General features: G+C 38.3%; 1 protein-coding gene across 10 annotated transcripts in view; it reads right to left on the minus strand.

The window, feature by feature from the left end:
- ZMYND11 (zinc finger MYND-type containing 11) overlaps positions 1–27,036 on the minus strand; it is a 119,216-nt gene that overhangs the window by 78,566 nt on the left and 13,614 nt on the right. The gene's annotated exons all lie outside the window — the stretch shown is intronic.

Here is a 27,036-nt window from a genome sequence, read left to right on the forward strand (position 1 = left end):
CACAGCCTCCCCTATTATCAACATCCCACACCAAAGCGACACATTTGTTAAAAATCAACAAACCTACACTGACATGTCATTATGACCCAAGGTCCACAGTATACACTAGGGTTCACTCTTGGTGTCGTACAGTCCATGGGTTTTGACCAATGTATGACAAGCATGTGCCACTGCAGTACCCATGGGTTTTGACTGATGTATGACAAGCATGTGCCACTGCAGTACCCATGGGTTTTGACCGATGTATGACAAGCATGTGCCACTGCAGTACCCATGGGTTTTGACCAATGTATGACAAGCATGTGCCACTGCAGTACCCATGGGTTTTGACCAATGTATGACAAGCATGTGCCACTGTAGTGCCCACACAGAATAGTTCCACTGACTTAAAAATTGTCTGTGCTCCACCTATTCATCCTTTCCTTCCCTAACCCTTGGCAACCACTGCTCTTTTTACTACTGTCTCCATAGTTTTGCCTTTTCCAGGATGTCACAGAGTTGGAATCATACAGTATGTGGCCTTTTCAGGTTGGCTTCCTTCACTTAGTAATATGCATTAAGTTTCCTCCACAGCTTTTTATGGCTTGATAGACTGTTACTTTTTAGTACTGAATAATATTCCACTGGCTGCATATAACACAGTTCATCCATTCACCTACTCAAGGACAGGTTGCTTCTAAGTTTTGGCAATCAAAACAAAGTGGCTATAAACATCCATGTGCATGTTTTTATGTGCACGTAAGTTTTCAATTCATTTGGGTAAATACCAAGGAGTGTAGCTGCTGGTTCGTATAGTCAGAAAATGTTCAGTTGTATAAGAAACTGCCAAACTGTCTTCCCAAGTGACCGGACCATTTTGCACTTCCACCAGCAATGACTGAGCACTTCTGTTGTTCCACATCCTCATCAACATTTGGTATTATCAGTGTTTTGGATCTGGGCCTTTCTAATAAGTGTGTGGTAATACCTCATTGATGTTTTAATTTTTAATTCCCTAATGATATACGATATTGAATGTATTTTCATATGTTTGTCATCCGTATTTCTTTGGTGAGGTACAGGTCTTTTCCCCTTAAAAAAAAAAAAAAAATGTTTTTTTAGTATTTTTGAAACAGGGTCTCACTCTTGTCACCCAGTCTGAAGTGCAGTCATAGCTAACTATAACCTCAAATTCCTGGGCTCAAGTGATCCTCCTGCCTTAGACTCTAGAGTAGCTAGGACTACAGGCATGCACCACCATGCCCTGCTCATTTTTTATTTGTTAATGTTTTGGAGAGGCAGGATTATGCTATGTTGCCCAGGTTGGTCTCCAACTCTGGGCCTCAAGTGATCCTCCCACCTTTGCCCTTCTGCCCATTTCTAGAACATGTTCTTCATTTTCTTATTATTTAATGTTAGATGTTCTTTGTATGTTTTGCTTGATGGTCCTTTATCAGATGTGTCTTTTTTTTTTTTTTTTTTTTTTTTTCAGACGGAGTCTTGCTCTGTCACCCAGGCTGGAGTGCAGTGGCACGATCTCGGCTCACTGCAAGCTCCGCCTCCTGGGTTCACGCCATTCTCCTGCCTCAGCCTCTCCGAGTAGCTGGGACTACAGGCGCCCGCCACCACGCCCAGCTAATTTTTTGTATTTTTAGTAGAGACGGGGTTTCACCGTGGTCTCGATCTCCTGACCTCGTGATCCGCCCGCCTCGGCCTCCCAAAGTGCTGGGATTACAAGCGTGAGCCACCGTGCCCGGCCTATCAGATGTGTCTTATGCAAGTATTTTCTCCCAGTCTGTGGCCTGTCTTCGCACTTTCTTGACATTATCTTTCACAGAACAAAAGTATTAAATTTTAACGAAGTCCAGCTTATCAATTCTCTCCTTCATGGATCATGCCTTTGGTGTTGTACTTAAAACATTATCAACACACAAAAGGTAATGTAGGTTTCCTCCTATGCTATTGCCTAAGAGTTTTACAGTTTTGTATTTTACATTTAGGTCTCTGATCAATTTTCAGTTAATTTTTGTGAGGGATGTAAGGTCTGTGCCTAGATGACTCTTCTTTTTCTTTTTTCTTTTTTCTGAAAGTGGATGTCCATTTGTTCCAGCACCATTTCCTCAAGGGCTATTTTTTGCTCCAATGTATTGCCTTTGCTCCTTGGTAAAAGTTGAACTGACTGTATTTATGTGAGTATTTCTGGGTTCTCTATTCTGTTCCATCCATCTATTTGGCTGTCCCCTGTCACCAATGCCACATTGTCTTGGTCACTAAAGTTTACAGTAAGTCTTGAATTCAGGTAGTATCAGTCCTCAGACTTTGTCCTTCAATAGTATGATGACTATTTTGAGTATTTTGTCTCTGCATATAAACTTTAGAATCAGTGTGTTGATATCCATGAAATAACTTGCTGGGATTCTGATTGAGACTACATGAATCTATACACAAAAGTGGGAAGAATGGACATCTTGACAATATTGTTTTCCTATCCATGAACATGGAATATCTCATCATTTATTTAATCTTTTACATCTATCATCAGAGCTCTGCAGTCTCCCTGATATACATCTTGTCCACAATTTATTAGATTTCTACCTAAGCATTTCACTTCAGGGGTACTAATGTAAATGATAATATGCTTTCGATTTCACATTACACTTGTTCATTGCTGATAAATAGGAAAGTGATAGATTTTTGTATATTACCCTTGTATCCTGCAACTTGGCTATAACCACTTAGTAGTTCCAGTTTTTTTGTTAATTCTTTTGGATTTGCTATGTAAATGATTATGTCGTCTGCCAACAAAGACAGTTTTCTTTCTTTCCAATCTATTTGCTTCTCCGTTTATTATCTTATTGCATTAGCTAGTACTGCAGTTTCAATGTTTTCGTTTCTCAAAAATTCACGTGGGAAATTAAACCCCAAGGTGACGGCATTAAGAGGTGGAGACTTTGGGAGGTGATTGGGCCCTGGGGGCTCTGCCCTCATGAATGGGATTAATGCCCTTGTAAAAGAGGCTTCAGAGACCTGCCTGGCCATTCCATCTCTTCTGCCATGTGAGGACACAGCAATAAAGTATCATCTTGGAAGCAGAGTAACCCTTTTCTGTTATTTATAAATTACCCAGTCTGTCGTATTTTATTATAGCAGCAGGAATACAGTAAGACAGCTAGGACTTCCCATATGATGCTGAAAGGCAGTGTGGTGAGCGGACATTCTTGCCTTGTTCCTGATCTTAATGGAAAAGCTTCAAGTTCCTTACCATTAAGTATGATGTTAGTTGTAGGGTTTGTATAGATATTCTTTAACAAGTCAAGGAAGCTCCCTTTTATTCCTAGTTTCTTGCGAGTTTTTATGAAAGAATTTTGGGTTTTGTCAAATTCTCCTTCTGTATCTGTTGGTAAGATAATGTGATTTTGATAAACTATTTTTATTCTCATTTAGTTCCAGATATTTAAAGTTCCCCAAGATTTATTCTTTGAGCCCTGTTATTTAGAAGTGTGTGTTTAATCTCAATATATTTGGGGATTTCCCAGCTATCTTTCTGTTATTAATTTCAATCTTCATTCCACTGTGGTCTGACAGCAGATATATTATTTCTATTAAGTTTATTAAAGTCTGTTTTATGGCATCGAATGTGGTCTATGTTGGTGAACATTCTGTGTGACCTTCAGAAGAATGTGTGATTTGCTATTATTGAATAATGTAATTCTATAGATGTCAATTATATCCAGTTGATTGATGTTTTTGAGTTCAACCGTGTCCTTACCAACTTTCCGCCTGCTAGACGAGTCTATTTTTGCTAGAGGGGTATTGATACCTCCAACTATAGTAGTGGATTCATTTCTTTCTCCTTGCAGTTCTATCAGGTTTTGCCTCATATATTCTGATGCTTGGTTGTTAGGTGCATACACATTAAGCACTGTTATGCCTTCTTAGAATATTGACTCCTTTATCATTATGTACTGCCCACCTTTATCCCTGATAACTTCCCTACCTCTGAAGTCCTTTGTCTGAAACTGATATAGCTATTCTGATTTTCTTTTCATTAGTGTTACCATGCTATATTTTTTATCTCTTCAATCTGTATATTTAAAGTAGGTTTCTGGCAGTCAAGATATTATTGGGTCGAGTTTTTTCATCCACTCTCACAATCTCTGTCTTTTAATGGCTGTGTTTAGGCCATATTTCAAGTGATTATTAATATAGTTAGATTAATATCTACCATGTTTGTCACTATGTTCTATTGGTTGACTTTGTTATTCTTATTTCTGTCTTCCACACTTTTTCTACCTTTTGTGGTTTTAGTTGAGCATTCTATGCAATTCAATTTTCTCTCCTTTCTTATCACATCAATTATACTTGTTGCTTTACTATTTGTAGTGGTTTCCCTAGAGTTTGCAACATACATTACAATTAACCCAAGTCCACTTTCCAATAACATTATACTGCTTCATGGGCAGTGCAAGTACCTTATAGTAACAAAATATTCTGAATTCTTCCCTCTAGGCCCTTGTGCCATTTTCACTTACACATAAACTGTCATTCATTTTACTTACACATAAACACCCACCCACCCACACACACACAATCAAATGCACAGTTACAATTATTGTTTTGAAAACATTATCTGTTAGTAGGAAGAAAAAATTTTTATTTTACATTTCCTTATTCCTTCTTGGTCTTCCTTTCTTCATCTACATCCAGGTTTCTGAATAATTTGAAATAATTCACCTTCTTTCTGAGAAACTTTTTTTAACATTTATTACAAGGCAAAAAAATTCCCTTAATTTTGTCTGAGAAAGTCTGTATTTTTACTTTTTATGAAAGATATAGTTTTGCTGGATACAGAATCCTAGGTTGGTGGGGTTTTTTCTTTCAACACTATTTCATTCCAACTGGTCCTGCTTGCATGGTTTCTGAAGAAAAGTCAGATGTAATTCTTAACTGTGCTCCTCTATAGGTAAAGTGTTTATTCCTCTGGCTTCTTTCAAGTTTAATTTTCTGACATTTGAATATGGTATGCTTAGGTATAATATTTTTGGCATTTAGCCTGCTTGGTGTTTTCTGAACTTCCTTGATCTTTGGTTGGTGTCTGATACTGGTGAAATTGTCAAGCATTTTTGACTCAAATATTGCTTCTGTCCCTTTCTCTCCTTCTTCCCTTCTGGTATTCCCATTATACATATATTACATCTTTCATAGCTTTCCTGTAGTTCTTGGATATTCTGTTGTTGATTGGTTTTTTCCCCAGACTTGTCTCTCTGCTTTTCAGTTCTGAAGATTTCTAGTTGTCATATCCTCACATTCAGAGATTCTCTCCTTAGTCACGTCCAATCTACTGATAAGCCCACCAAAGGCTTTTTACGTTTTGTTACAGTGTTTTTGATCTCTCGTACTTCTTGATTCCTTCTTAGAATTTCCATCGCTGTGCTTATATTGTCCATTTATTCTTGTTGCTCATGTTTTGGCATTAAAACTCTTAGCATTTTAATCATAGTTTTTAATAACCCCTGGTCTGATTATTCCAACATTCCTGCCGTATCTGACTCTAGTTCTTATGCTTGTGCAGTTTCTTCACACTGTTGTTTTTTGCTTTTTAGTAGGCCTTGTAATTTTTTGCTGAAAGGTGAACGTGATGTACTGGGTAAAAGGAACCTTGCTAAATAGGACTTTAATAACATAGTGTAAGGTGTGGGGAAGGGAAGCCTTCTTAGTCCTATGATTAGATTCAATCTCTAGACAGCCTGTGCCACTGGACTGTGAACTCCACCAGGGCTGCAGAGTTTCCCCCCTTATGTGGGACAGGATGACTGGAGGGGGTTGAGTTGTATATTTCCCTTTCCCCACATAGAAAGCTACACTAGGCTGGAGTTAGGTGTTTCCCTTCCCCCAGGTAGGTTAGGCTTTGGTAATATCATGTCTCCTGAGGGTAGGCTTTGTTAAGAACAGAAAGCTCTTGCGTATTTCAAAATGATCCCTTTCCCCCTCCCGCTGCAAGAAACACAAGGAGATTTTTCTCCAATATTCACTGTCAAGTCAAGCTCCTAAAGGTAAGAACTCAAAACTGTGGCAGCCCTCCCTCACGACTGGGTCCCTCTGAAGTTTCTAACTCTCAGAGTTGTCCATACTGGGCATCTAGCGATTCACCAATTACGGTTCAGCCTTTCCTACCCCAGCACTGGTCCCCACAGAGGTTTTTGCTTATGGGTTTGTGCTGTGGTAAGTTGCGATTCTTTATATCTACCTAACTGTCTCTCCAATTTTTGGTGCAGCAGTATGCCCCATGGTTTCGCTTCCCTGATTGATCTAAAAGAGCTTTTTTGTTTATTATTATTATTATTATTGCTTGTTCAGCTTTTCACTTGTTGTTAGGACAGCATGGTTACTTATGAGCTCCTTACATGCCAGGCTGGAAACCATGGAATTACTTTTTGAATGTGGCATTAAATGAAAATAAGAATGTTTCCCTGAAGAAGCAACCACTGAACTACTATGATTCACTGAAGGATTTTTCTCTTCTCCAACAAAATGTGATACATTTCTAATCATATGTTAAATTTTCTTTTAAGAGACAGAGTCTTACTATGTTGCCCAGGCTGGACTCCATTATCCTGGGCTCAAGTAATCCTCCTACCTCAGCCTCCTGAGGGACCACAGGTACACATACCACCATGCCTGGCATTATATATTAAATTCTTATCAATACTAGCATTAGTTTTTAATGTGTTTGGTCTTTTATTGGCGCCCCACAATTTTCATTATAACTTGCATGTATAAGCTATATATATACAAGGTAAAATTATAATAAATTCCATGTTATCATTGATTCCTATACAATTATTGCATATGTAGTATTGTCTGCCCAGCAGTATTCAGTTTTTTAAAGCGTCCCATATTTTAAACCTTCTTCATGCCCCTAATAACTTTTACCATAAAGTAGATGCTAAATACATACTTACTGATTCAATACTCTCCCCAGCCAAACCTGAGATGTTAAAAAATTAGTTGTTGGTTACCAGGGGGCATCAAGAGTTATTGTTTAATGGGTATAGAGTTTAAGTTTTACAAAATAAAAAGAATCACAGAGATGGATGATGGTGAGAATTGCACAATATTATAAATGCATTTAAATACACTAAACTGTACTCCTAAAAATGATAAAGATAATAAATTTTATGTTATGTGTATTTTGCCACATTAAAAAAAAACTTAAAAAATAGGAGGAGAAATTAATCTAGTCTATAATAATAAATGCTTAACTACCAGGTCTTAAGAAAAGTAAAGATCAATAATACTGCCCCAAGAGCCCCCAAGATAATCAATCTGCTGTATGCTTTCCATATGTGGCAGGAATAGAACATGGATAACTGGCAATACAGAGCCCTTAGAATGGATCTCCTGGTAGCTTTTTGTTTGTTTGGATCAAAGTACATTAGATTAAGAATGGGAAATATTGCTATGTAACACATTGATCAGGGTTCCTGATAGCAAAACAGGTCATTATGAACCCTTTATTCACCTTTTAAAAAACGTTTTAATTACTTTTTTAGTTATACTAGTAAAGCAAAAGGATATTTCAGGACTTTTCAATTTGACAAAACAGTTTATAAAACAAAACGGTGGGTGAGAAAATTGTTACCCTTTTTGTTTTTTGAAAAGCTTTATTGAGGTATAATTCACATACAATTTACCCATTTGAAGTGTACAATTCAGCGGTTTTTGGAACATTACATTATTTTTAAAACTGTAGCAAAATATATATTAATATAGAATTTGCCATCTTAACCATTTTTGAGTACACAATCTGGCAGCACTAACTACTTTACATTCCCAGTGTTTTGCAACCATCACCATTTCCTATTTCTAAAACATTTTTATCACCCCAAACTACAGACCATTAAATAATACTTCCCCATTCTCTGCACTTCCAAGCCCCTAGCATCCTCAAATCCACTTTCTGTATCTATTAATATGCCTAGATATTTCATGAGTGGAATCATACAGTATTTGTCCTTTTGTGTCTGTCTTATTTCAATTAGTGTGTTTTCTAGGTTCATCCATTTTGTTGCATGTGCCAGTACTTTATTTCTTCTTATGGCTGAAGAATATTCCACCGTATAGATAAATCACAATTTGTTTATCCACTCATCTGTTGATGGACACTTGGGTGGTTTCCATCTTTCGAAAAATGCTTTGAATGAGACTGCAGTGAACACTGGCATACAAGTATCTGCTTGGGTCTGCCTTCAATTCCTTGGGGCATATACCCAGAAGTGGAATTGCCAGATCATGTAATAAATTCTACATTTAACCTTATGAGGAATTAGTAAACTTTTTCACAAGCAGCTGCACCATTTTACAATCCCAACAGCAATGTACAAGTGTTCCAATTTCTCCACATTATTACCAACACTTATTATTTCTAATTTTTTACTTAAAAAAAATCATAGCCATCTAAGTAGATGTAATTACCTCATTGTGGTTTTGACCTGAATTTTTCTAATGACTAACGATGTTGAACACCTTTTCATGTATTTATTGGATATGTATATATGTCTGGAGAAATGTCTATTCAAGTCCTTTGCCCATTTTTAATTGAGTTGTCTTTTTGTTGCTGCTGAGTTGTAGGTGTTCTTCATATATTCTAGATACCAATCCAGTATCAGATATAAGCTTTGCAAACATTCTCCCATTCTGTAGATTGTCTTTACACTTTCTTAAAAGGTCCTTTAATGCCTAAAACTTTCAAATTTTGATAAAATATAACTTAACTATTTTTTCTTTTGTTGCTCATGCTTTTGGTGTCATACTTAAGAATCCATTGCAAAACCAAAGGTCAGGAAGATTAAACTGTTTTCTTTGGAAAGTTTTAGGGTTCTGGCTTTTATATTTAGGTTACTGATGCATGTGGAGTTAATTTTTATATGTGATATGAGGTAGGTGGTCCAATTTCATTTTGTACATGTGGAAATCAAGTTATCTTGGCACCAACTGTTGATGAGACTATTCTTTCCCAATTGAGTGGACTTAGCATCCTTGTCAAAAATCAACAGCCATAGATGTATGGGTTTATTTCTGAACTCTAAATTCTATTCCACTAGACTATAAATCTATATTATTCCTAGACTACATATCTATATTATTCCAATACCACATTGTTTTGATTACTGTAGCTTTGGAGTAAGTTTTGAAATGAGGAAGAGGAGAGTGGTAATTAAGGAAAAGCAGCAAAAAGAATGCAAGACCAATGGGAGCTTTGGAAAATAATGGGTTTTTTAAGTTACCTCTGGCTACAGGGTGTAGAATGAGGAAAAACATCACAACTTAATTTTGGACTAGGAAGAAGGGAGAGGTGAGTGTCAAGGATAATGCTTAGATTTCCGGTTTTCAGAGGGTGTTATATTGGGGTGTGTTTGATAGAGATAAGAAATCTAGGATGGAGACTAAGTTTGCAGAAGGCAGTGGTATATGTATGTGTGTGTGCTGAGTTTGGTTTTAGGCAGACTAAGTTCAGGTGTCTTTTAGACATCTAAGGGAGATGTTAAGTAGGTATGTGGAGATAGAGCTAGTGAGCTGGGGATATATGCTGAAGATCTGTGAAGCACCTAAGCATGGTAACTGAAACCATAAATGTAGATTAGACTGCCCCAGGAGAGAATATGGTAGAAAGTGACCTAGGCCCCTAAGAACTAGGGGCAAATCTAGGAGAGTTGTCTTACAGAAGTCCAGTGAAGGCAAGATTTCAGAAAGTACAGAATATTGCTAGGATGTCAAAAAGCAGAAAGAACTGAAAATATCCACTAGATTTAGCAATATGTTGGTCACTGGTGACTTCAGCAAGAGCTGTCTTAGTGAAATAATAGCACCCCAACTGGACTGGAGTGGGTTAAGGAGTAAGTGGCAGGTGGAGAAACTGAAATAGAGAACTCTTTCCAGAAGACTGACTGAAAAAAGTAAAGGAGGTATATGGAAAAGTAGCTGGAAAGAGACAGAAGAGAGGTCACATGAAGGTCTAGGATTATTTAAATTTTATTGTCATTTTAATTAAAATGCTACATACACACGATTTTTCAAAAACCAGATAGTCCCAAACCCCCTACCCCTCTTCCTGCCACCCTAAGGCAATCACTGTCAACTATTTTAGTTTTCTTTTTTGGGTCTTACCTCTGTATTTACAAACCCTACCCTTATGTAATTATCTTCCTACTTAAGTCAACTAATCTCTTTCACATATACCTCCCCAACACACATACACTGTCCTTCCTTTTTTCTTCTCAAGAAAGTCATTCTCCAATTTCTAGTTAAATCAAAATGCACTGTTAATTAGGACAACGCACTTCCCCACCACACTGAAGTTAGGCGAGGTCATGTGTGGATTTGACAAATGGAATCTGAGTAAAAGGGATTTATACCACTTGCACAATGGATGATTTAAGAAAGTTCACTATGATTTGCTATGCTTTCTTTTTCTTTATACTATGGGTAATGGCAATCCCCAACTGGTGGCTACTCTGTCAGCCTACATACTAGAATGAGGACAAATGACAGCAGAGCTCCCAGCTCATCTGTGATGGACATGTATTATGAGCAACAATCACTGTTTTAAACCACTGAGATTTTGAGGTTGCTTGGTATCACAGCACCACCTAACCAACCCTGCCTATCCTAGGAAGTCAAGGAGATTAGACATGAGGAAAAACTTAAATAGTGAAAGAGAGCTAGCCATGCAAAGGGGAAGCACATGCAAAAGCCATTAAGTGAGAAAGAACTCGGTATGTTTGAAGCAGAAAGGACAGTGGAATATGGTAAACGGAACTATGAAAAGCAGAAGACAGCTATACTGAAATTAAATCATACAGAATATAAAGCTACAATAAGTAGCTTGGATTGCAATATGACAGCAATACATAGCAACTGAAGGGATTTTAAGCTGGAGTAGGTAGGGTGTGAGGGGAACATGGTGTTAAGCAAAACGCTACATAATCAATCGAAAATAGTTGGCGTTCCCTTTCTACAGCCAAATTCCAGATCTCAGGCTCAGGCAAGAAACCAAACAATATCTTTCTGGAGAAATTAAATGTTCCCAGAGAAAGACTCTTTAAACACTGACATTTGAAGGTATCTAAAGAAAAAGCCATCTGGCCACCTGACATCCCAACAGTAAAACTAACTCACACAGAATAGGTATAGGTATGTGTTGAGTCCAAGACAACTGTTCACACTAGCTTTCTAGTGTCTCACCCTTAAATGTGAACAGACAGCCACAGATAACCAGGTATTTGAGACTAACTTCTCAATAAAGAAAGAGGACATATCAGGCAAACAGAAGAGGGCAAAGGTTGGGGGAGAAGGAGGAATTAAAAACAGAAAATGCAGAAAGAGTAAAGATTTTTAAAATATATGTAATTAATATGAAAGAGTTAGAAATAGAATTTTATCTATAAACCATAAATAGGATACTATAAGTAGGAATATTCAGGAAAATTTAAAATATGAGGAGTAACAAATTCAGTTAAAGGGTTAGAAAATAAAGTTGAGGCAATCTCTCAAAAAGTAGAACAAAAAAATAAGGAATGCACAATAGGAGACAAGAAAAATACATGACATAACATCTGAATAATAAAATGGAAGGAAAAAATTATTCAAGAAGAGTTCCTAGCACTGAAAAATAGCCATTTGCTAATAGAAAGGGCCCATCAACTGTCCAGCATATGAATGGAAAGGCAGCCAAAGCACATCAGCTTAGAATATCAAAACACTGAGAGTTGCTTCCCAGGTAGTGGGGGGTGATGGGGAGAGGTCATAAAACAAAATGGAAGCTAGGAAATGATAGATGAATGCCTTCTAAATTCTTTAGAAAAAGTATTTTCAACCTAAATGTCTAATCCCTGTAAAGGATCAACTAGTAAAGGCCGACTAAAGACACTTCAGTCATGTAGATATTAAAAAAATTTATGCACCTTTTCTCAGGAAGCTACTAATATGAATAAATAAATTAGGAGAAAGAAAAACCTGCAATCTTGCCTTGTCTGGGAAACAGGACTCAACACAGAAGATGGGAGGGAATGGGAATTCCCAAACCAAGAGCTTCATAGCAGACCTGTAAAAAAGTCCAGTCACCATTAGAGCAAGAGCAGGCCAGGCTTAGGAAAGGGGCTTCAGGGGTGGCCGGGCGCGGTGGCTCACGCTTGTAATCCCAGCACTTTGGGAGGCCGAGGCAGGCGGATCACGAGGTCAGGAGATCGAGACCACGGTGAAACCCCGTCTCTACTAAAAAAAAATACAAAAAATTAGCCGGGCGTAGTGGCGGGCGCCTGTAGTCCCAGCTACTCGGAGAGGCTGAGGCAGGAGAATGGCGTGAACCTGGGAGGCGGAGCTTGCAGTGAGCCGAGATTGCGCCACTGCACTCCAGCCTGGGAGACAGAGCAAGACTCCATCTCAAAAAAAAAAAAAAAAAAAAGGAAAGGGGCTCCAGGGAACAAACATGAAACTAAGCAACTGCCTTGGACTCAACACATACATATCTCAATAAACATATAAATTTATGCTATGAACAAATTTATTAATATCCAGGCCAAAATCTTCAATAAACTTTGGCAAACAGAATCTAAATAGCATATTTTTTAATGTATCATTACAGGAATGCAATGATGGTTCAATACTAGGAAATACATTAATATAATAAATGATATCAGAAGAACTAAGAAGAATATGATCACCTCTAGAGATACTGAAAAAGCACTTAACAAAATTTAACATTCATTCATATAAAAAAACCCTCAATAACTAAGAATTGAGGGATACTGCTTTAATATACGGGCATAACTCACTGTTTTACAAGTTGCTTTATTATGCTCCACAAGTATTGCTTCTTTAAAAAAAAAAAAAATCTGATGTGGCAACCCTGAGTCAAGCAAGTCTACTGCCCTTTTTCCGATAGCATGTGCCCAGTTCATGTCTCTGGATAACATTTTGTTAAGTGTCACAATATTTCAGGCTTTTCCATTATTGTTATTGTATGTGTTATGGTGATCTGTGAGCAGTGATCTTTGCTGTTACTAATTATTTTGGGGTACCACAAACCACACCTATGTAAGATAGTGAAGTTAATCAATAAACGTTGTGTGTGTTCTGACTGCCCCACCAACTGCTCATTCTCCCATCTATCTCCCTCTGCTCGGGCCTCCTTGAGACACAACAGTAACGAAATCCGGTGCATTAATAGCCCTAGAATTGCCTCAAAGCGTTCAAGTGAACGAAGAGTCACATTTCTCTCACTTTAAGTCAAAAACTAAAAATGATTAAGCTTAGTGAGGAAGGCAGGTCGAAAGCCAAGACGGGCTGAAAGCTGGGCCTCTTAAGCCAAACAGCTATCCCAGCTGCGAATGTAAAGGCAAAGTTCTTAAAGCAAATTAAAAGCGCTCTTTCAGTGAACACATGAATAAGAAAGCAAAACAGCTTTATTGCTGCTTTGGAAAATATTTTAGTGGTCTGAATAGAACACCAGACCAGCCACAATATTCCCGTAAGCCAAAACCTAATCCAGAACAAGGACTTAACTCTCTTCGGTTCTATAAAGGCTGAGAGAGGTGAGGAAGCTGCAGAAGAAAAGTCTGAAGCTTGCACAGGAGATTCATGAGGTTATTCATGAGGAAAGAGGCTGTCTCCATAAAAGCACAGGAGGAAACAGCAAGTTACCCAGAAGATCTAGCTAAGATAACTGATTAAGGTGGCTACACTAAACAACAGATTTTCAGTGAAGACAAAATAGTCTCATATTGGAAGAAATGCCATCTAGGACTTTCATAGCTAGAGAGGTGGTGATGCCTGGGTTCAAATCATCAAAGGACAGGCTGACTCTTAATGCAGCTGGTGACGTTAATTTGAAGCCAATGCTCATTTACCATTCTGAAAATCCTAGGGCCCTTAAGAATTATGCTAAATCTACTCTGCCCATGTTGTGTAGATGGAGCAACAAAGCCTAGATGACAGAATGTGTGTTTACAGAATGGTTTACAGAATATTTTAATCCCACTGTTGAGATTTACTACTCAGAAAAATAGATTCCTTTCAAAATATTACTGCTCACTGGCAATCCACCTGGTTACCCCAGAGCTCTAATGGAGATGTACAGGGAGATCAGTGTTATTTTCATGTGGCTAACATGACATCCCTTCTGCAGCCCACTGATCAAGAAGTAATTTCAACTGGGCGCAGCAGCTCACACCTGTAATCCCAGCACTTTGGGAGGCTGAGGCAGGAGGATCACTTGAGCCCAGGAGTTCAAGGCTGCAGTGAGCCCTGTTTGTGCCACTGCACACCAGCCCAGGTGACAGAGCATGACCCTGTCTCAAAAAAAAAAAAAAAAAAAAAAAAAATTAAGTAATTTCAACTTTCAAGTCTTATTAAAGAATACATTTCCTAAATCTAAAGCTAATATAGTGATTCCTCTGATGGATCTGGCCAAATTAACTCCAGATGTGGTGGAAATTGGACGAGCCCTAGAATTAATTAGAAGTCGAGCATGAAGATGTAACTGAATTGCTATAATCTCAGGATAAAACTTTAATGAATGAGGAGTTGCTTCTTATGGATAAGCAAAGAAAGTAGTTTCCTGAGATGGAACCTAATCCTGATGAAGATGTTGTGAACATTGCTGAAATGACAACACAGGTTTAAGAATATTCCATAAACTTAGTTGATAAAGCAGCAGTAGGGTTGGAGAGGAGTGACTCCAATTTTGAAAAGAGCTTCCACTGTGGGTAAAATGCTACCAAACAGCATTACAAACGACAGAGAAATCTTTCATGAAAGGAACAGCCAATCCATGTGGCAAACTTTATTGCTGTCCTTATTTTAAGGAACTGCCACAGACATCCCAACCTCCAGCAGCCACCACCCTCATCAGCCAGCAGCCAACAGCATCAAGGCAAGACCCTCTTCCAGCAAAAAGACCACAATTCCCTGAAGGCTCAGATGATTGTTAACATTTTTAGCAATAAAGTATTTTTTGATTAAGGTCTGTACATTTGTCTTGTTAGACACACAACAGACTATAGTGTAGTGTAAACATAACTTTTATCCATATTGGGAAGCCAAAAAAATTTGTGTAACTCACTTTGCTGTGATATTCACTTTGTTGTGGTGGTCTGGAACCAAACCCACAATATGTCCAAGGTATGCCTATATACATATCAGCTTCGAAGCCATCATATTACTTAATGGAGAAATATTAGAAGATTTTGTGCTAAAATAAGGAAACAGTTAAGGATCCTCACTATATCCCTTCTTACTTAATACTGCTTTGGGGGTATTTACCAATGCAATTACATAAAAGAAGGCAATCAGAGGAATCAGAACTGGAAAAGAGGTAAAACATCTTCTATTTGCAGATGGCACCGATGATATGACTATCCAGAAAACTCAAAAGAATGAATGAAAAATACAATCAAAAATCAGAAAACCAAAATCATCAAGTATTAGATTAAAATATGAGTAAATTCCTTTAAAACCAAAGAGTAGAAACAAACAAACACAAAACCCAAAAATAAGCAAAAGTAAACTCTTTGCACATCACAAATACACCGTAAACAAAGTAAAAATATAAGTGACAAATTGAATAGGCAAAAGTGTAAGAAATATTTGCAACTTATAAATTCAGGGCTAATATCCCTAATATGTAAAGAACCTCTAAAATTTCAGAATATGCCCCAAAATGCAATTTAAAAAAATGAGCAAACGATATGGACAAGCAGAAAACACAAAAAGTAATGCAAAAGGCCTACAAATTTATTGAAAGATGCTTAATTTATCTCATCATTAGAGAAGAGCAATTTTTAGATTACATGTAATATATCATTTCTACATATTAGACTAGCAAAACTCTAAAAGCCTGGCAATGTACTCTGCTCTACAGGCTGCAGGGAAATAGGGATTCTCATACACTACTGGTGGGAACACAAAATGTCACCTCTTTAGAGAGGGGAATATGGCAATAATCACCAAAATTACATACACATTTACTCTTTGACCCACCAATCTCATTGGCAAAAATCACAAAATGATGTATACATAAAGTCATTTCTCATAGCCCTATCTGTAATAGTAAATCAATAAGGAACTGGTTGAATACGGTATGGGGCATCCATACAGTGGAGTACAGTTAGCTATTAGAAAAAAAAACAAAGAGGAATCATGTCAAAATGCAACTAAAGAAAAAATAAAGTGGACTTCAACATTAAAAAGTTTTGTGTTTCAAAGAACACCATTAAGTGAAAAGGCAGCCATATAATGTAAAAAACAAAAACCCTGCAAATCATATATCTGATAAAGTTCTATTCAGAATAAAATTATTACAACAATAGAAATACAGATAACCAAATTAAAACATGGATAAAGGATCTGAACAGGTGTTTCTCCAAAAAAGATACACAAATGGCAAGTACATAAAAAGATGCTTGACATTAGTCATTACAGAAATGCAAATCAAAATCACAATGAGATGCCAGTTCATAACCACTAGGATGGCTTCAATCAAGAAATCATACAATAGGCTGGGTGCAGTGGCTCACGCCTGTAATGCCAGCACTTTAGGAGGCCGAAGAGGGCAGATCACTTGAGCCCAGGAGTTCAAGACCAGCCTGGCCAACATGGTGAAACTCCGTCTCTACAAAAAAACCAAAAATTAGCTGGGTATGGTGGCAAACACCTACAGTCCCAGCTACTCAGGAGGCTGAAGTCAGAGGATCACTTGAGCCCAGGAGCAAAGGCTGCAGTGAGCCAAGATCTCACCACTGTACTCCAACCTGGGTGACACAGCAGTGAGACCTTGTCTCGAAAAAGAAAAGGAATAATAGAATAATAGAAACTGGTGCAATAATAGAAACCGGTGTTCTCATACATTGCTGGTGGTAATGTAAAATGGTGCAGCTGCTTTCAAAACCGGTATGGCAGTTCCTCAAAAAGAAAACATGGAGTTCCCAAATGACCCAGCAATTCCACCCCTACACATATACACGAAAGAATTGAAAACATACACCCACACAAAAACATGTACATGTACATTCATGCAGTATTACTGATACTAGCCTAAAAGTGGAAAAAACCCAAATGTCCATCAACTGATGAATGGATAAACAAAATGTGTTATATCCAATGGAATATTATTCATACAATGAAATGTTATTTGGCTAGAAAAAGGAATAAGGTACTGGCACATGCTACAATATGGATGAACCCTACAAACATTCTAAGTGAAAGAAGCCAGAAACAAAAGGCCACATATTATATGATTTCGTTTCTATGAAACGTCCAGAACAGACAAATCCACAGAAAAACTGGTAGGTGCCAGGGGATGGGGTGAGAAGAAAATGGGAAATGACTGCTATTGGATCTGGGGTTTCTTTTTGGGGTAGTGAAAATGCTGTGGAATTAGACGGTGGTAATGGCTACAACACCTTGTAGATACACTAGAAACCACTGATTTGTATACTTTTTCTAAAAGTCACTGGAGCCAATTTACCTGTCACTTTGTTCAAGCGAGGAGTCAGCAGAGGACTATTTTTATAGCGTCTATTAAAATTATGAACTTACAAAGAATTACAAAGAATTTCCAAACCAGGATTCCTGATTTTTTTTTTTTTTTTTTTGAGACGGAGTCTCACTCTGTCGCCCAGGCTGGAGTGCAGTGGCGCGATCTCGGCTCACTGCAAGCTCCGCCTCCCGGGTTCACGCCATTCTCCTGCCTCAGCCTCTCCGAGTAGCTGGGACTACAGGCGCCCGCCACCACGCCCGGCTAATTTTTTTGTATTTTTAGTAGAGACGGGGTTTCACCGTGGTCTCGATCTCCTGACCTCATGATCCGCCCGCCTCGGCCTCCCAAAGTGCTCGGATTACAAGCGTGAGCCACCGCGCCCAGCCGGATTCCTGATTTTTAAACATGTTGCCCCTTCCTTTCCTCAAGACCTCCCCCACCCTCTAGGAAAGTAGCTTATGTGTGCTTTCATTGTCATTACTGTTAATTATTAACTTTTAAAAATAGCTATTATGCCAGGCGCAATGGCTCATGCCTGTCATCCCAGCACTTTGAGAGGCTGAGGCAGGTGGATCACTTGAGGTCAGGAGTTTGAGACCAGCCTGGCCAACATGGTGACACCCCATCTCTACAAAAAATACAAAAATTAGCCAAATGTGGTGGCATGCACCTATAATCCAAGCTACTTGGGAGGCTGAGGCAGGAGAATCGCTTGATTCTTGGGAGGCTGAGGCAGAGGTTGCAGTGAGCCGAGATTGTACCACTGCATTCCAGCCTGGGTGACAGAGCGAGACTCTGTCTCCAAAAATAAAAATTAAAAAAGCTATTATGGAAATTTTCAAATATACTAGAGAGAATTATATAAACCTTTTATGCTACAATTTAACATTTTATCATATTTTAAATCTAAATTATTTTCCTGAAATTGCCAAGTCCTAGGCATCAAAAGTTCACTATGGTATGCAGTAATTTATCCATAAAACTAACTGCTTAAGTGTTAATTGTAAAATTCAGTTAAAAAAACAAACTTGACTCTTTCTAATACCCTCTCGTCTGCCATCAGAAATATCAAAGAACGTAAGACAACCTATACTGCCAGTCCTTAAATACCAGTGAGGAGATCTGTGCCTAGATCATTGAAAATAGATAAGTAATAGAAAGGTATTTTTTATTTGTATTTTTAATGTAGCTCTTTTTTTGTGTTTTTATTAAATAAGTATTCGGAATCATGACCTGGATATGTATGAAAACTTAGACCAAACAACCTGAAATTCTCCACTCCACAAATATGTTACTTCTCAAGTGAATATAATCCACTAGTTTACTTCCAAATTTATGGTTCTCACATTATCTGAAGGTTAGGGAACTAGTTATTTTGTTTTGTTTTTACTTAATAAGGGCCTTTAAGCTAAAGTATATAACATCTTTGTGATTAGAACTTTAAAGCATGTAGCATATTTATGCTAAGAAATTAATCACATGAACAGAAGAAAAAGGATCTACCATCCATAAATTTTAGTTATGTGCTTTGTGTAAGTAAAACACCAAAATACAGTAAGGTTTGATTTATCCTAATTTAAAAATGCATTCTATAAATTGATTTCTTTCAGCATTAAAAATTTTCTTAAGATGTGATTGCAACTGTAATGTTTATTTGAAATGCCCATATCTGCTTAAACAGGCTGCTTCTCTCTACAGCAGGTTCTCTCAACCTTGGAGCTAGTTGAGGCCAATGGCTCTTGGTTGTGGGGCCATCCTGTGCATCATGAGATGTTCGGCGGCATCCCTGGCCTTTACCCAGTTGATACCTATAGTATCCTCCAAGGCATGATGGTCAAAATTGTCTCCACACAGAGACAAATAGCCCCTGCAAGGTAAAATCCACCAGACTTGAAAAATCCCTGCTGTAAATTAAATGGTCAGGCTTTTGCACTCATGTGCTTGAAATTTGTTTTCTATCTCCCCTCTCAAGGTTTGCCACTGGATGGCCCAGTAACTGTATACAGGTTTCTCAAAGGATTCCCTTGTCCTTTTTAGAACTGGTTTAAGTCTCTTGTACACCAAAATGTCAATACATCACCATGATGACAGCCAGTCTCCCAAAGAGGGCCTCTTTGGTTATGGTAAAAGAGGGTGGAAGTTCCCCTCTGAATAAAGGCATGAGTTTTTAAATTATAAATATTATGGCTAATAGTTAATCTTTTTAGATTTTTGGTCTTTTTTTAATCTTGGCCAAAACCAGAAGTGCAAAAATCATACCATGTCTTAATTTGCTTTTTAAAACATTACTAGTGAAGCCAAACATAATTTCAAGCAAAACCTTTTTTGGGTGTTTGTAGCTCTTCTATAGAAAAGTACCACTTGTGTTCCCACTGTATTGTTTGCTATTTTCTTAATGATTCTTCAAAATTCCTTTTTTTGTTTCTCATTGTTGTTGCTGTTTTGGTAGAGATGGGGTCTCACTATATTGCCCAGGCTGGTCTCAAACTCCTGGCCTCAAGAGATCCTCCTGCTTTGGTCTCCCGAAGTGCTGGGATTACAGGTGTGGGCCACCATACCCAGCCAAAAATTCTTTATATACCATAAGGCTATTATCCTTTGGGTTATCATCTATGTTGCCAATACAGTTCCAGTTTCCTTCTTTGTTAACAGGGTTTTTCATTTTTAAATTGTATGTAGTCAAATTTGTCCATCTTTTCCTTCAAGATTTTTGCATACACTTTTCTCAACCTGAAATTTTAAAACTACATACCAAAACAGTATCTTTTTCAGCATAAAAATCTCAATTTCTTTTTAACCATATGAGATGCTTTCTGAAAATAAATAAATAAAATAAAAAGCCAAAGCCAAAAGCCAAACACTGATTCTTCTTTTAAAGTCATACACACCAAGAGTATATTATATACTAAGCCACTACTGCTTAGGTTGGAAAGAGAGATAAAATTACATGGAAAAAAAGATGTCCAATTAATAGAATACAAAATACAGTCACATCACCCTGAACACACCTGATCTCATCTGATCTCGGAAGCTAAGCAGGATTGGGCCTGGTGAGTACTTGGATGGGAGAGAAAATAAGAGAAATGTTCTTATATTTCATTTGTAGCCATGAAATTCAGTAAAAAATTGATTTCTTAATAAAATATTAAAAGATGTGAAAACCTTTTTATCTTTATATCTATTAAAATCTTTACATCTATTAAAAGATATAAAAATCCTGATATAGAAAAGCTGTAGCTATTTTATCTACATCGATTCTCATTATTTGCAGGTTATGTATTTGCAAATGTTCCTACTTGCTAAAATTATTTGTAATCCCAAAATTAATCCTCATGGTGTTCTGACATCATATGACCACAGACATGCACGGAGCAGCTGAAAATTGAGTCATTTGGCATGCACACTCCCAGCTGTGGCCCCCGTGACCATGCTCTGCCTTCCTGTTTCAATGATCATATTGTAATAACAGGCATCCGTCTCGACATCTATGATGCCAGGTTTTTCGCTTTTTTGTGCTTTTTGTTGTGATTTTGCTGTTTATGGTGGCCCCCAAGTGTAATGCTGACGTGCTAGTGTTCCTAAGTGCAAGAAGGCTGTGATGTGCCTTACAGAAACACCGTAACACCATACATGTCTATGTATTAGATGAGCTTTTGTTCAGGTATGAATTATAGTGCTGCTGGCCTTGGGTTCAATGTCAATGATTCAACAATCTGATACATCCAGAAAAATGAAGAGAAAATGTGCTAATCTGTGTATGAGGCCATTCCCAAAAGTGCTACAGTAACATCTATAGCATGTGATGAAGTTATAGAAAAGTGGCTAACTGCGGATTCATGGGATGACGATCAATTAAACAGTAAGTGTGGTGAACAGCAATGTTGTGAAGCTGAAAGCCAAAGAAATTCATAGTCTCTTTACACAGGGTCAGGAAAACGTTAAACCCTTCTTGGCTAGTGCTGGCTGTCTCATGTTCAAAAGGTGATATGGCATGAAACCGTTAAACTTGAAGGCAAGGCAGCTTCTGCAGATCAGGAGGCTGCAAAAGAAATTTTTTAATATTTGCTAAAGGTTACACAGGGAATGGGTTATGCGGAAGAAACTGGCTTGTTTTACGACACTGGCAAATGAACCCATCTAATGCAAATGGCACTTTGGTTTATAAAAATGTTGTGACCAGAGGCTTACAGGAATCAAACTCTATTTCCCATAGGACAACAGGTCAGCATTCATCAATTAAGTGCATAACTATGGTGAATAATGAGACTCAACTATAATAAAGTATATAATCTTTGCTTTTTAAATGCTTTGAATCGCCATTTCTATAACATACAATAAACATTCTGTAGATGTTACTGATATAAATAGAATGTATGCCAATAAAAGAGGTAGATTTAAAAAAGAAAAGGAAATTCTGTGATATTTCTAGTTTGAGAGAGCCAACTTTGAGTAATTACTAGCATGGTAGATCAGGGATTACTGTGATCCTGTCATCTGCTATAACATTTCCTAACAAGTTAATTACAACGACATAATCACTGTCTACTAGGAACTTAAAAATTGAAGAAAAAGGATATGTTAACATTTTTATTAATATTCATTTTAATTGGTTATTCACTTATTATATAGGAATCACACTAGTCCGTGCTAAATTTAACCAGAATGTTTCATTTCTCAAATTTTTTGAGAGATTTGTCATAATTTGTAGGTTGTATAACAGTAAACTTCATATCTGATAAAAATAGCAAATAATTCTGTACTTCAAAACTGGTGGAATGTGAATTACCTAGAGAACCTATCAGTACATCAGTACCATGGCTAAAGGTATTCAAGGGCAGAGAGACAATAGGAAATTTCAATTTGTTCCAATACAAACAGCTTACGCCAAAAATTACACATCTTGCTTAATAAAGGAATGAATTTATTTCTGCCTTCATTTCGTTATGTACCCAGTAGTCATTCAGGGGCAGGTTGTTCAGTTTCCATGTAGTTGAGCGGTTCTGAGCGAGTTTCTTAATCCTGAGTTCTAGTTTGATTGCACTGTGGTCTGAGAGACAGTTTGTTGTAATTTCTGTTCTTTTACATTTGCTGAGGAGTGCTTTACTTCCAACTTTGTGGTCAATTTTGGAATAAGTGCAACGTGGTGCTAAGAAGAATGCATATTCTGTTGCTTTGGGGTGGAGAGTTCTGTAGATGTCTATTAGGTCCGCTTGGTGCAGAGCTCAGTTCAATTCCTGCATGTCCTTGTTAACTTTCTGTCTCGTTGATCTGTCTAATGTTGACAGTGGGGTGTTAAAGTCTCCCATTATTATTGTGTGGGAGTCTAAGCCTTTTTGTAGGTCTCTAAGGACTTGCTTTATGAATCTGGGTGCTCCTGTATTGGGTGCATATATATTTAGGATAGTTAGCTCTTCTTGTTGAATTGATCCCTTGACCAATATGTAATGGCTTTGTCTCTTTTGATTTTTGTTGGTTTAAGGTCTGTTTTATCAGAGACTAGGATTGCAACCCCTGCCTTTTTTTTGTTTTCCATTTGCTTGGTAGATCTTCCTCCATCCCTTTATTTTGAGCCTATGTGTGTCTCTGCACGTGAGATGGGTCTCCTGAATATAGCACACTGATGGGTCTTGACTCTTTATCCAATTTGCCAGTCTGTGTCTTTTAATTAGAGCATTTAGCCCATTTACATTTAAGGTTAATATTGTTATGAGTGAATTTGATCCTGTCATTATGATGTTAGCTGGTTGTTTTGCTCATTAGTTGATGCAGTTTCTTCCTAGCATCAATGGTCTTTACAATTTGGCATGCTTTTGCAGTGACTGGTTCCAGTTGTTCCTTTCCATGTTTAGTGCTTCCTTCAGGAGCTCTTGTAGGGCAGGCCTGGTGGTGACAAAATCTCTTAGCACTTGCTTGTCTGTAAAGGATTTTATCTCTTCTTCACTTATGAAGCTTAGTTTGGCTGGATATGAAATTCTGGGTTGAAAATTATTTTCTTTATGAATGTTGAACATTGGCCCCCACTCTCTTCTGGCTTGTAGAGTTTCTGCCAAGAGATCGATGGGCTTCCCTTTGTGGGTAACCCAACCTTTCTCTCTGGCTGCCCTTAACATTTTTTCCTTCATTTCAACTTTGGTGAATCTGACAATTATGTGTCTTGGAGTTGCTCTTCTCAAGGAGTATCTTTGTGGCATTCTCTGTATTTCCTGAATTTGAATGTTGGCCTGCCTTGCTAGGTTGGGGAAGCTCTCCTGGATAATATCCTGCAGAGTGTTTTCCAACTTGGTTCCATTCTCCCCGTCACTTTCAGGTACACCAATCAGATGTAGATTTGGTCTTTTCACACAGTCCCATATTTCTTGGAGGCTTTGTTCGTTTCTTTTTACTCTTTTTTCTCTAAACTTCTCTTCTTGCTTCATTTCATTCATTTGATCTTCCATCACTGATACCCTTTCTTCCAGTTGATCGAATTGGCTACTGAAGCTTGTGCATTCATCACACAGTTCTCGTGCCACGGTTTTCAGCTCCATCAGGTCATTTAAGGACTTCTCTACACTGGTTATTCTGGTTAGCCATCTGTCTAATCTTTTTTCAAGGTTTTTAGCTTCTTTGCGATGGGTTCGAACTTCCTCCTTTAGCTCGGGGAAGTTTGATCGTCTGAAGCCTTCTTCTCTCAACTGTCAAAGTCATTCCCATCCAGCTTTATTCTGTCACTGGTGAGGACTGCATTCCTTTGGAGGGGGAGAGGCACTCTGATTTTTAGAATTTTCAGCTTTTCTGCTCTGTTTTTTCCCCATCTTTGTGGTTTTATCTACCTTTGGTCTTTGATGATAGTGACGTACAGATGGGGTTTTGGTGTGGATGTCCTTTCTGTTTGTTAGTTTTCCTTCTAACAGTCAGGACCCTCAGCTGCAGGTCTGTTGGAGTTTGCTGGAGGTCCACTCCAGACCCTGTCTGCCTGGGTATCAGCAGCGGAGGCTGCAGAACAGCAAATATTGCTGAACGACAAATGTTGCTGCCTGATCATTCCTCTGGAAGCTTTGTCTCAGAGGGGTACCCGGCCATGTGAGGTGTCAGTCTGCCCCTACTGGGGGGTGCCTCCCAGTTTGGCTACTCGGGAGTTAGGGACCCACTTGAGGAGGCAGTCTGTCCATTCTCACATCTCAAACTCTGTGCTGGGAGAACCACTACTCTCTTCAAAGCTGTCAGACAGGGACATTTAAGTGTGCAGATGTTTCTGCTGCGTTTTGTTCGGCTATACCCTGCCCCCAGAGGTGGTCTACAGAGGCAGGGAGGCCTCCTTGAGCTGCGGTGGGCTCCACCCAGTTCGAGCCTCCAGGCCACTGTTTACCTACTCAAGCCTCAGCAATGGTGATCAACAAAACTGATAGACCGCTAGCAAGACTAATAAAGAAGAAAAAAGAGAAGAATCAAATAGACGCAATTAAAAATGATAAAGGGGATATCACCACTGATCCCACAGAAATACAAACTACCATCAGAGAATACTATAAACACTTCTACGCAAATAAACTAGAAAATCTAGAAGAAATGGATAAATTCCTGGACACATACACCCTTCCAAGACTAAACCAGGAAGAAGTTGAATCCCTGAATAGACCAATAATAGGCTCTGAAATTGAGGCAATAATTAATAGCCTACCAACCAAAAAAAGTCCAGGACCAGATGGATTCACAGCCGAATTCTACCAGAGGTACAAGGAGGAGCTCGTACCATTCCTTCTGAAACTATTCCAATCAATACAAAAAGAGGGAATCCTCCCTAACTCATTTTATGAGGCCAGCATCATCCTGATACCAAAGCCTGGCAGAGACACAACAAAAAAAGAGAATTTTAGACCAACATCCTTGATGAATGTCGACGGAAAAATCCTCAATAAAATACTGGCAAATCAAATCCAGCAGCACATCAAAAAGCTTATCCACCATGATCAAGTGGGCTTCATCCCTGGGATGCAAGGCTGGTTCAACATACGCCAATCAATAAATGTAATCCAGCATATAAACAGAACCAAAGACAAAAACCACTCTATCTGAGGAGCAGGGTTCTATTAAAAAGGAAGAGAAAGAAGTGTAGAAATAATGTACTTCATTAGACTCTGTTTCAGCCTTTCTTCTCTACTCCCACAACAGAATAATTGCCCTTCTAAGTGATACAATGTCTATTTAAAGTGTCAGATTTGATAAAGTATAAAATTAGTGCCCATTTATACTAAAACATACCCACAATTTAATATGCAAATATTATTAACAGTACATGTATTAAGTATTTACTATTGTGCTGTTCTTTCAAAAGTAAACTATATTTAAAAAATAATAATACATTTTGGGAGGCCGAGGTGGGTGGATCACGAGGTCAGGAGATCGAGACCATCCTGGTTAACACGGTGAAACCCCGTCTCTACTAAAAATACAAAAAATTAGCCAGGCATGGTGGCGGGCGCCTGTAGTCCCAGCTACTTGGGAGGCTGACGCAAGAGAATGGCGTGAACCCAGGAGGTGGAGCTTGCAGTGAGCCAAGATTGTGCCACTGCATTCCAGCCTGGGCGACAGAGACTGGTCTGAAAAATAATAATAATAGTAATAATAATAATAATAATAATAACCTCAGTGTTCTGCCTCACAGCAATTCCCAGGCCACAGTGCAGGGATGGAGATCCAAAAGGGAGCCTGTGGTCTCACTGAGCTGAGAAGAATGAGATCAGACTGGAGTGGATAAGTTTCGGTTCAGCCTTTCTTTTTAGAAAATTTGTATTTTTCAAAGTCAATTACTTTCTATGAGTCAGACATCAGATCCTCTTCCCATCCTATTATTTACAATGTTTAGGGTAACCATCTAACATTTTCTACTCTATTCTTCAAGTTCAAATTTCATAAAACTATTCTCTCTAAAATGCAATTCTAACATAGCAGCAATTAAGAATATAATTCTTGAATGTATCTGGTAATTTAAAACTGACAAAATTATGTATATTTAAGAAAATTTGACTTAGCACACTTTAAAAACACAGACATTGTATGTTATCGCCTGAGGTCTAACCTGGAAGACAGTAAGGACACTGACACCAGTGGAAAATCAATGGTGGACAAGGCTGTGCTGTACAGTGAGAAGTGCAAACAAAGAGCCCTGATGAGGCCCTGGCGAGCACCCTGTCAACGGTCAGCACCAAGCCCAGGGAGGCTTACCTGGTCACTCCCTAAAATTCCACCTGCCATGCATCTTGGCTTTTGTGGAATCAGTGAAGAATTATGAACACTATGTTAAAGAGAAAATAAACCTGTGGAAATTATCAGGCACTGCCTAGGTACTGGGATACCTGTGAAGCCTCAAAACGCTAGTGTGAGTAATAAAATTACTAAGGAGTGAATGCAAATATTGGACGGTAGGGGTTGGAGCCACAGTGAGTCTTACACCTCAAGGACTTCTTCCCAGAGCAAAGGAAGTTAAGACATACTCTTCTGACACTCAGTTTAAAGACTCTAATCTACTCCTGTAGACGGCC

Source organism: Nomascus leucogenys, chromosome 9 (assembly GCF_006542625.1).
Source record: "Nomascus leucogenys isolate Asia chromosome 9, Asia_NLE_v1, whole genome shotgun sequence".
Lineage (NCBI taxonomy): Eukaryota > Metazoa > Chordata > Mammalia > Primates > Hylobatidae > Nomascus > Nomascus leucogenys.